This window comes from Lolium perenne, chromosome 1 (genome assembly GCF_019359855.2).
Source record: "Lolium perenne isolate Kyuss_39 chromosome 1, Kyuss_2.0, whole genome shotgun sequence".
NCBI lineage: Eukaryota > Viridiplantae > Streptophyta > Magnoliopsida > Poales > Poaceae > Lolium > Lolium perenne.
Window position 1 is genome coordinate 114,443,342 of NC_067244.2, and position 12,043 is coordinate 114,455,384.

The 12,043-nt window shown below is 47.9% G+C and overlaps 1 long non-coding RNA gene across 6 annotated transcripts; it reads right to left on the reverse strand.

Moving 5' to 3' along the window:
- Positions 1–2,950: 2,950 nt before the first annotated feature.
- Positions 2,951–11,645, reverse strand: LOC139839133 (uncharacterized). 6 transcript variants are annotated; one of them, XR_011756824.1, is made up of 7 exons: positions 10,864–11,645; positions 10,425–10,753; positions 10,029–10,325; positions 9,313–9,427; positions 4,190–4,250; positions 3,271–4,074; positions 2,951–3,180 (listed from the first exon to the last, which is right to left on the reverse strand). It is a non-coding gene; the product is annotated as an uncharacterized lncRNA (long non-coding RNA). The 6 variants fall into 6 exon arrangements; XR_011756829.1 differs by lacking the exon at positions 2,951–3,180 and having other exon boundaries at positions 3,798–4,074; positions 10,864–10,950; positions 11,029–11,645; XR_011756830.1 differs by lacking the exon at positions 2,951–3,180 and having other exon boundaries at positions 3,798–4,074; positions 10,425–10,768; positions 10,864–10,950; positions 11,029–11,645.
- Positions 11,646–12,043: the final 398 nt, after the last annotated feature.

Below are 12,043 nucleotides of genomic sequence, written 5' to 3' on the forward strand. Positions count from 1 at the left end.
TGGATACATCGACACTCTTTTGGTTCCCATTTTTGCCAAATGCCTCTTGGAGAAACGACTTGATGCTTCGTATTTGAGTGAGAGCCTCTTGTTCGCTGATCACCAAAGTGCCATCCACAAGCTTTCCATTCGCAAGTTGTTTTTCCCCAAGCTCTTCTTCGACCGCGACTGTATCCCTCTACCACAACATGGGACAACCGTCATGGACTACACCGTCGGTGAGGAAGAACAAGAGTCGAGGGCGACTCTTCCCCAAGGGGGGGGAGATGATGCGGGGTGGCTTTCGGACACCTCCGCCTCAAGACCGTCAAGTGCAGCCCCGCCTATCGTCGACGCTACACCATGTCCAAGGAGTCCCCCAAGTGGACCAACAACACAAACCCCCGCCATATATGTCAAGGTGAACTCTTTCCTCTCTATGGTCGACCTCAACACCAACTTGAATGGTATGCTACCTCATGCCTATCATCATTGTGTCTATAGGTGCCGACATCGACAAGGACCAAGAGAGAAGGAACTCCCACGGTGCAAAGAAGAAGAGAAGAAGGAAGAGGAAGAAGAGGCGGGAGGAAGAGGCCCAGCCTGGCCGGTCCAGGACCCGGTCAGACCGGACCCACAACCGGGTCATCCGGTCCCAGGCCCGGTCAACCGGGCGCCCAACCGGATTCCCTGCCTCGTACCGGAAGGCGACCGGAAACTTCGCAAGTTCCCGGTTGGCGCCCGGTCGACCGGACCCAGGACCGGACCACCCGGTCACAGGCCCGGTCAGACCGGCCCCAAACCGGATTGCACGGGTTCGACTCGACCGGGACGGCCCGAGTCGGTCCACCACTTACCTGTTCGACCCAAGCTGCCTTGTATGCCTATATAAGCACCTAGGTCACCCCCTTAGCTCTTTAGACAAGATTTAGGCTTAGACATGAAGTTGAGCTTTGTCTCCCTAGGGTTTCATCCCCTTTGTATCAAGGCTACCCTTGTTGGATGTATGGATTTGTGAGTGTGAGATTCTAGTGCTACCCACTCTCTCTCCCACTCCTAGATTCATCTCCCTCACCAATCTCTCCGCTCGGAATTCTACCGCGTGTCTCTTCCGGGTTGATTCTATTAGCGTGGTCCATCGAGCCACGGGGTAAGTATCGATTGTATCGGGTTGGTGTGCGTGCGTGAGTTCATCGTGTTCTTCGTGTTCATCGTGTTCTTCGCGCTCTCCCTCTCTCCCTCCTTTGGATTTCGGGTCAACCGCAAGATCGGGCCACACACGGGGTCTTAGACCTCATCATTCCTCCTCCAACCCGGCCGGTGGAGGTCAGCAACGATTCCGATGCCGCCCTTTCTCCGCCGAGTTCCGCCACACCACCGCGTCTCCCGCCATGATCTAGGTTAAGCAGCCAACCGCCACCAAACCCGCCGTCCACCGTCGCCGCCCCCTGGAAGACCCCGCCTCCGCGCGAAGGGGAGTCCATGGACGCACCACCACCGCTCCCTGCCTTTGGCAGCCGGATGCGGCCGTCACCGCCGACCCTGACGGCGGCAGCGGCCAGGAGGAGGAAGATGGGCCGCCTCTTCTTGGGTTCGGGTCGTCGCCCGGAGCAGCCTCGGAGATGACCTAGGTCGAAGGTGGTAAGGGAGGATAGGGGATGGGAGGGGGCGATGGTGGAGAGAGGGAGGGGCGGCGGCGCTGGGAGGGTGATCTCAATTATATTAATCGAATGGTAGATCTAAGTCTACGACGCGACTGGAGTTTCCGACGCGAGGAAGGTGGCAAGGGACTTGATTGCTTTTCTGGTTTATCTTTGAGGGTCCTGGTTGTAAAAGTAGAGGGCTTATCTATAGCTTCAAATTTCCTAGAGGTCCTCTTTGTAAATTGTACTGCCACCGACAAAATATAATGCAGCTTCTGGGTCCTTCGGGGCCCTTCCCTGTTCAAAAAAAAAAGTCTACGTGAAAGGTATCAAATCGCTTCGTCAACACTCAATAACACAAAAGAGCATCTCCATCGGGCGCGCCCCGTAGCAATCTCAATAGCAATTTGGAGATCCGGTGTGTTGTTTTGGTTCACACCGGCGCTCCCAATAAGTACCAGGCCTGTTTTGGAGTCCAATACACTCGCCGGCAACTGCGTGTCGGCTCCTTCGTGCAGGGTGCCAAACGGACGCGCCGTCGCCTCGCACCACGTAGGAGTAGGCGTGTGGGGTGTCGTCCTGTTAGCGAGAGTAGCCGCATGCCGTTATTAAATGCACGCGTGGAAAAAGGTAGTCGTCGTCTTCAATAGGCGCAATGGTTCCCGAGGTGACGACGCGACGGTGATGCGACGGGACGCCGCCCGCCGGTGACGACACAATTTCCCGCTCTTGAATGTGCACCGCCGCCCGCTATAAACCGCCCATCCCTCCCCGTCTCCATCCATTACACCGCTCTCCTCCTCTTTTAAACCCTAGCCGCTGTTGTCATCTCCTCGCTACCGTCATGGCGCATAATTACGAGGCCGGCGGCAACGGCAATGACACCGGCATAGGCGTCGGTGAAGACAAGCCGCACAACCTCAACCTCGACGAGGCGGAGGTGTTCGACCGATCCTGCCTTCTCGTGCCGCCAAACGTTATAGTTTGTTCGTGTGATGGATCTACACTCTCAAATTTGCTGCCGACAGTGCACGTTTGCAGACCATTCATCGACAACCTATCGGGCTATCACGTAACCTCCTCTGCCGCCGACCTTCCTTTTACGAGGGTCTCCCATCCCCAAAGGTCATTGCCACATCACTATATACTAGCAAAAGATGGCGCGGCGGCACGCCGCGCCGATGATGATCGGTTTTTCTCTAGAGTGTGTTGCATAGTTGTTCTAAATGCTTGTTTGTTTCGTTTCAAATAGCAAGGATATCAATTCAGCTCATTTCTTGTTGGATCATCACATCACATCTGTACTGGTTGAATTTATATTAACCCATCACCAAGGACTTCAAATAGCAAGGATATCAATTCAGCTCATTTCTTATTGGATCATCACACCACATCTGTACTGGTTGACATTTATATTAAGCGATCACATCACAAAGTAAATTATCTACAATTTACATGGCACTTATATTCAGTTAGTTGTTCCTACGGCTCCGCAGATCGTGTGTTCCAAACCTGCAGAAGCTTATCATCGCCACCTTACAAAAAAATTCTTTGGCACCTGGAGGAAAGTATATGCATTTTAGCAAAGAGCATCGATAATATAAAAGAAAAGTTTGTAACGCTCAGAGATCCATCCTTAGAGAAATACCTGACACTCAAAAAGGACTTCTGCTAATTTATTTCGTGTTTTGATACGACTATGAGAGCCTTGGTATTACCTAAAACCAGGCGACATGTAGGTATATACATACAGACAAACTCCCCTACCTTCACTGGCAAACTGAAAAATGAGGTCACTATTACTGCCGTTATTTCTTAGCTGATTTTGAGGCCTGTAATCTCCTTATATAGTCGCCCTCCTGCCCCCACGCAGGCAGCAGGGGAAACCCTAGCCACCGCCGCCCACCTCCCTCGTCCACCCACTCTCCCTCCCTCCGCCGCCGCCAAAGGGCGCGGCTAGGCAAAGCCTTGCGGGCGCCGACAGTGGCAGGCCCCCTCCTAGCTCGCCTCCTTGCACCCTCTCACGCGGATCCGCGGCCGGCGATGGCGGCGGCTGGTCGGCTACGAGGGCTTGGACACCACGCCCTTAATTAGTCATGAGCTGAAGAACAATAAAAAAAAATTCTACTGCAAGCTAATATAGTGAGGTGGAGGTGTGCTGCAAACCAGAGGATGAGCATCTACAATTCTTACATCGCATGAATGGAGATCTATGTATCATTAGCAAAATAGTTAAAACACTAAGTGATTACGTTCTACTGAACCTGAGTAAGTGTGTGAGCCATAATATTCTGATACAACCATGATTCAAGACAAAGAGAAATGAAGTAGGAAGGGGCGGATTGCATTTTGATATCCCTGGGTGGAACCTGTCATTCCTCAGCTTGAATATGATCGTGCATGCATGCACCGGGCTGCGCATCTCTTGATCCAATTCAACCTCACTTGGTAGCTGAACCAAAGAGACAAATGAGTAGTATATGTTGGTCTCTAAAAAACACCAAAACCATACTATGCAAACTAAGAAATGGGGCAATAGTTGGCTCGCTTTGATAACAGTACATTACCATATAGGGCATGTCCTCTCTATTGCTTCATTTCCATCCAATATCCATGGACTCTCTGCAACTGATAAAAGAAGGATAGCCAGTGTACGTCAACAACTATAGAAGGAAATGAAACTTTTTGTACGTAAAAGCTAAGATTTTTTACACCCTAGGAGCACACAAATTGTCTTAAGAAGAGAATCAAACAACCAATAACTGCAAGACTGAGTACAGTAGATAACTCTGGTTCAACCTTCTGTTCAGGACAGTGAGATAACTCATGGTCTGAAATAACAGCAAGCACTACCCTCTGGTTCAACACTCTCATTATCCATGGTTCTACTCTCTCTCGTCTCCTTTTGAGATTTTCTAACACCTAACTTCTTCAAAAACAACCATCATATTTGTTGTAGACTTTTAATAAGCTTTTTTTCTTTTTTTGCATATCCCGCCTTCTTTGCGTTTTGTCTCCAGTACTTTGGTTAAATCTTTGGTCCCACAACCGGCAGCCTAAAATTCCCAAGCTATGACTAACTAAAATACCAAGACACTGGTGGAATAGAGGAAAATCGGCCAATCTTAAGGTCTAGTCAATCTCAAATTACTTCATGTGGAGCTCATCCATATCCCTTATGTATATCATCACTTATTAAGATGTAAAATTTTCAAGTACTGTAAATTGAAATGTAGATATGATTTTAAATGGCCAGAATGCACTGAGTATTTAAATGCTGACAACACATGATGATAACAGCAGTACCTAAATTTTTTGTCAACTGCTTGCAACATCCTAGAAGCTAACTTAGTACAGAAGATAGGTATGCATCATCGAATCATCCCAATTAATCTACTTTCTGTGAGTGCATATATCTCAACCTGTATATGTTCTCTAAATGCAAAGGAAAAGAGGGAACTACAATAAGATTTACATATGTTCTCATGTTTAAGTAACTGTGAAAACCATTCGAACATATATAGCTTATTTGCAGAGGCAATTCAAGGAAATGTGATGGAATGAACATTGTATGCCTAATAATTAATAATTGGCCAATCTATTTATCAAAGATTCACTGTAGACTTTATATAAAAAAATCTTGCAATCTATATAAAAAGAACTTGTACACCTAATAAGTAATAATTGCCCAATCTATTCATCAAAGATTCACCATAAAGCCTGTAAACATCATATCAAAAAACTTGCAGTACATAAAGAAGTCAACTATAGATATACACGTGTCTTATTGATATAATTGGCATGTAATATTAACCAATGTCACTGGTGGAAAAAGGGCCTTTGGTCGCGGTTCGCAATTGCCATTAGTCGCGGTTGCGCAACCGCGACCAAAGTAGCGCGACTAAAGGCCCCCCCTTTAGTCGCGGTTCCTTACGAACCGCGACTAAAGGCCCGTCCACGTGGGCGCCAGGCGGCCGTCCGGGCGGAGGACCTTTGGTAGAACTTCTGGATTGATTACCTTCTGAGAGATTGCATTGAGGAATGCACATAGCTTCACAATGGCTACTCGAACATTTTCCGGCAGGAGCCCCCTCAAAGCAATCGGAAGCAATTGCGTCATAATCACGTGGCAGTCGTGAGACTTCAGGTTTTGGAACTTTTTCTCCGCCATGTTTATTATTCCCTTTATATTGGACGAGAATCCTGACGGGACCTTCATACTGCTCAGGCATTCAAAAAAGATGACCTTCTCTTCTTTGGTCAGAGCGTAGCTGGCACGACCTTGAAACCGTTCCGGATGCCGGTCATCAGGGTCTTTCAAACTTTGCTGGTCCTGCCGTGCTTCCTTTGTATCATTTGACTTCCCATACACGCCCAAGAAGCTTAGGATGTTCACGCAAATATTCTTCGTAACGTGCATCACGTCGATTGCAGAGCGGACTTCTAGGACTTTCCAATATTCTAGCTCCCAGAATATAGATTTCTTCTTCCACATGGCTGCGTGCCCGTCAGCTCCCTTCGGAACAGATTGTCCGCCAGGACCCTTTCCAAAGATGACTTTCAAATCCTTGACCATATCAAATACCTCAGCACCAGTGTGTTCCGCAGGCTTCGGTCGGTGATCTGCCTTGCCGTTGTAATGCTTGCCTTTCTTTCTTACTGGATGACCTTTCGGAAGAAATCGACGATGCCCAAGGTACACGTTCTTCTTACAATTTGGCAAATGTACACTTTCAGTCTCATGTAAGCAGTGCGTGCATGCATTGTATCCCTTATTTGACAGTCCCGAAAGGTTACTAAGAGCAGGCCAATCGTTGATGGTTACGAAAAGCAACGCTCGTAGGTCAAATTCCTCTTCTTTGTGCTCATCCCACACACGGACACCAGGTCTGCCCCACAGCTGTAAAAGTTCATCAACTAATGGCCTTAGGTACACATCGATGTCGTTGCCGGGTTGCTTCGGACCTTGGATGAGCACTGGCATCATAATGAACTTCCGCTTCATGCACAACCAAGGAGGAAGGTTGTAGATGCATAGAGTCACGGGCCAGGTACTATGGCTGGAGCTCTGCTCGCCAAAAGGATTCATGCCATCCGTACTTAGACCAAATCTTATGTTCCTTGCGTCAGCTGCAAAATCTTTGAACTCTCTGTCGATCTTTCTCCATTGCGTTCCATCTGCGGGGTGTCTCAACTCCCCGTCCGACTTACGGTCCTCTTTGTGCCATCGCAACAACTTGGCATGCTCTTTGTTCCTGAACAGACGTTTCAACCGTGGTATTATAGGAGCATACCACATCACCTTGGCGGGAACCCTCTTCCTGGGTTTACGGCCCTCAACATCGTCACCAGGGTCATCGCCTCTGATCTTATAACGCAATGCAGTGCATACCGGGCATTCATTCAAATTCTCGTATTCACCGCGGTAGAGGATGCAGTCGTTGATGCATGCATGTATCTTCAGAACCTCTAAACCTAGAGGGCAGACAACCTTCTTTGCTTCGTACGTACTGGCGGGCAACTCGTTATTCTTTGGAAACATATTCTTCAACATTTTCAGCAAGTTTTCAAATGCCGAGTCAGCTACACCTGCCTGTGCCTTCCATTTCAGCAAATCCAGTGTGCAGCCCAGCTTTTTCAGACCATCATCGCATCCGGGGTACAGCGCCTTCCTGTGATCCTCTAACATGCGATCCAAATTCTCCCTCTCCTTTTCAGTTTCGCAGCGTCTCCGTGCATCAGCAATGGTCCGACCAAGATCATCAACGGGATCATCACGTGCCTCTTCTTCACCTTCCCCTTCACCTTCCCCTTCACCTTCATCATCCTCCATGAAAGTATCACCGAAATGAGCAAGATAGCTTTCATCGATGAAATCATCCCCTTCTTCATCTTCTTCCATTATAACCCCTCTTTCTCCATGCTTGGTCCAACAATTATAGCTTGGCATGAAACCGTGCCAAAGCAGGTGCATGTGAACATCTCTTGAGGAAGAGTAACCCTTCTGATTCTTATAGTTAACACATGGACAGATAACAAAACCCCCCTGCTTGTTCGCATTAGCCACTACGAGGAAATCTTTCAAACCCGTACTGAACTCGCCGGAGAGTCGGTTACCGTACATCCATTGTCGATTCATCTGCATTATTATAATATAAAATATACAATTAACCATCATGCATTTGTTAAACTAACTAGCTACAAACAATATAAATTAAACAATGAACTACACACATGCATATTTTATCAATGACACATCAAAGGTTCAAGTTGCTAACCGTGATCGCGGAGGAAAAAATAAATGAGAAAGCTCAAGTGTGGCTCCAACACTTCATATCATGTTTGTTTCATGCTCTTGGGGTATTTCATCAAACACCTTATGTGCATAAGAGGAACCAAAAGCAAACCTAACACCCACTTGTGAAGTTTGTGAAGAGAATGGCTCCAAATGGCTAAGTGTTGGCTGCTGGATGGGTATATATAGGGGAGGGGCTTTAGTCCCGGTTGGCCTGGCCAACCGGGACTAAAGGCCTTCGGGCACCTTTAGTCGCGGTTGGCCAGGCCAACCGCGACTAAAGCCCCCCACGTGCACCAGCTGGCCACCGAGCGCCCTGGGCCCAGGCCTTTGGTCGCGGTTCGCCTCCCGAACCGCGACTAAAGGTCCCATTAGTCGCGGTTCCTATAGCTTCGCGACTTATGGGGCTGGACGGAAGCCTGTTTTTCTACCAGTGTGTCTTATCCAATTTGCAATCTGAACTCTGAAGCAAGGATACAATAGGCTGTAGATCATGTAGACGCTTTGGAAAAGCATCTGACTCTAGTTTTCTATTAACAAAAATTAAAAATAAAGATTCTGAATAAAAGAATCTCCGTCCCATTCCCTAAACCATGTGATATACGCAGCTCAGTAGGTATATATACACATACGAAAGATGATGCTTATGTACTATTAAGGTCTAACCCGTCAATTACATTGCAGATAGAAGAAAATATTTACTTCTTATGACCGTGCATACTTGCACCTATGCCCAACCAATCAGAATGAAATCAGCCAATCAATTCAAACCTAAAGTCAATCAGCATCATCCTTACATGTCTGAATCAAGGTAAAAAGCAGTGCGGATCGGCTGCAATTACAGAAACTATGAACAATGTATGGTCATAAATTTTAAACACAATAATGCTTGCTAAGTTAATCAATTTTTCATTTGCCCACCAAAAAACATTGCCACTCACTTCGATTTTTCTATTAAGCTGCTGGTCAAAGATGAGCTGATGGAGGGGAGAATGTTTGGTTTTCTCAGGTGTGTTCTTCTCCTTTCTCATCCAATATTGTAAATAGACTCAAATAACATTATGTGCAGCTAGATCAACATGGGGCTTCTCTGCTTGTCTCCTCTGTAATCTCCATCCAAAGCCGAAGACCATAATATGCACAATATTGATAAGTGTATATACATTTATATGGATGGAAAGCCTAAGAGAGCATCTAACTTGTTAACAAATATTCATGCATCGACAAAAAAAATGTCTCAAAAGTAAAAGTAGCATATAAAAAATTCATGGTAATAGATATCCATGAGAGTATCCATGGAAGTAAGTAGCAATCAATGTTAGATTCCACAGTTAAGACTAAGGGACACAATATTTTCAGAAACACAAAAGGAATTATGCACTATGAGGTTCACACCTTTTTATTTGTGTGTGCTCCTTGTCCACCTGCGAGCGTACACCGCAAGAAGAGTGCGTCAGTACACCGTCAAGGAGGTATGCCTGGCATTGCGACCCTCTGTCCCCCCTCGTCGCTATTGACACCAACAGTTCACCAAAAGCTCATATCAGCCTAGCTTGGTGATAATCAGGCTCTCGTGCAAATTATTGTGTGGTAACAAAAATGACGCATAAATTATCTACAATACTCTGTCCCAAAAATGGTAAGTCAAAGAAGACACAAGAATCGACTCATACACCTTAAATCATAAATTTAGACAGGCCAAAGAACATGCATATCACCCTGAAAGAGAAACATACCGTGTGATCATTTTAGGCATGTTTTGAAAGATATCAGTATTAACAACCGACTTTTAATAATCTTGAAATTTGCACTGACTACCCATTTTCAGGCATATTCAAAATGAGAATTTGGTAAAGCTTATGTGGGCATAGTAACATGATTGACATTAACACATTATCAAGAATGTTTCAAAAATGCAAATATAACATAATTTTAATCTTCAACTTTCACTAATTACTCATATCAGGAGAAATATGTATGGAGAATTAGCAAACTCGTGTGGTAGGAAGAATGAACATAAAGCGAGGAAACTAATACATGTAACAAAATTACTGAATGCATATGTTAAGAGAACATAAGCAGGAGAAGGCAGAGACAGATGATAATGGTACCTTTTTGATCGGCGAGCAGAGCCGTGGTTGGATGACAGCGAGGGTGCTCTCCTCATCAAAGGACATGAAGTACGTGCCCTGTGGCGTTCACCATCTCCTAGCTGGTGATGATGCTCATTTGGCTCCTCATCTTTTTTTTTTTTGCGAATAGGACACTAGCATTAAAAGAAACACCGAACAGTACAAAGCAGCTCAAGAAAAACGAAAATTACAACGAGATCCTTGAGAAGCCCTTCATCTTCAACCTCCAGACCATGTCGACGGCGCGCCGCCGCTGCCGCTCCTCCCTGAGCTAGCCTGACGTTGTTGATATGCTCGATTAATAGAGATATGCATACGAAGAGAAAACAGAAAAGCATGACTTAGTCCAATCAAACAAAACTTGAGTGAACATACCTAGAGAGCAAGGGGAGATGTTACCGTGGCTCAGTTCAAGAATTTTCATGAACTTCAGCTTCTGCTGCATGCACGGAAAAAATAAGTTTTGGACTGAGAGCACACAAGGAAGCAGAAAGCCAGAAACTAAGAAAAAGGAATAAAGGAAGGGTCTCACGGGCGCCGGCCTCAAAACATAGATTAGCAATTTCGAGCGGGCCTCTAATGGCGCAAGAGCTTGAGGTAGAAGCTCCGAGGCAGAGGAGTACAACTGACCACCTGGACTCACCGCCACGGGAAATGACTACCCAAGCGGCACGTCCATCAGCTCGCACCCAAGCAAGGCCGACCTGCAACACCGAGGTCTAGGTTTGGTAACCCCGCCTTTGAGCTATTGCCTCTTGATGGCAGCGGCTAAGAAGAAAGAGTGCACATTAGAGAGAGGTGGTCGAGAAAATACTTGTGCTCCTCCGACGGCAGCTATGTTCCCTCATCTCCCTCGGTCAAAGCGTCGAAGCGCCGCCGCCACTATGGCTCTTCCCGCTGCCTGCGTCACCGGTGAGCACACGGTCATGTCGTCCACTCCGTCACAACCGTCAACCCGACGCCACTCCTCGTTGCTGACCTGGCGCCATCTTCCGCTACCACGGAAGCCACTGCAGCTGCCGCTCGCCATGAAGAAGTAATTGGCCGCCGGAAAGCCAAGGAGACGTCGTCCCCCGGGCATCAGAGGAAGCTCTGGCCGTCGGGAGCCGAGGACGCGGCAGACGCTGCACATCAGAGGAGACGCCGGGTCTCGCGGACGCGCTGGCCGCCGCACGGACGCCGGTGGCCGGGAGCCAAGAAGGCGCGAACCGCTGCGGATGGGCCGGCCTCCGGGGAGCCGAGGGGGCGCAGACCGTCGGAGGGCCGAGGACGCGCTGGCCCCCGCGGGTCCGAGGACGCGCAGACCACCGCGGGTCCGAGGAGGCACCGGCCGTCGCAGAGCCGAGAGGCGTTGGCCGCCGCGGACGCGCTGGCCGCCGCACATCAGAGGACGCGCCGGCGGCGGGGGATCCGATGAGGCGCCGGCCGTCGGGGAGCGGAGGGAGTGCTGGCCACCATGGAGCCGAGGATGCGCCGGCCGCGGCTGCTTCTCCGTGTGTGTGCCTCCGCCTCGCCGCCGGACGCTGATGGAAGAGATTGGGTGAAGAATAGCACATTGGAGAGAAAAAAAGTACGAAAGAGACTCTTCCACAGATACACGACGCTGGCCAACCGACTAATTTGATCAAAGCGGTGCACTATTTCAGCTAAAGCCACCCGGTCAACAAGTACATCCCAGAAAACAGAAAGAAAGAAAGGGTCAGGAAGATAGAAATCGCACGGGGCATCGGAATCACACACCAGAAAAAATCAGCGAACAACAGACTATCAAATGAAGTACGTGTCACCATGAGGTTAATTTAGAAAGAAGCTCAAAATTATGGGAAAAAAGATGTTGGTTGCCCTATAATATAGTAGTAGTTATGACTGTAGGATGGCAACGCGGATACTAAAGATGTTTGAAATGTGCTTTTGCTACGGCCATTCTGAAGATCGTGCATGGTTGAGTGCGCGAGTGGTGCCCGGCCCCGCCGCTGACGGAGACGCATATCCAA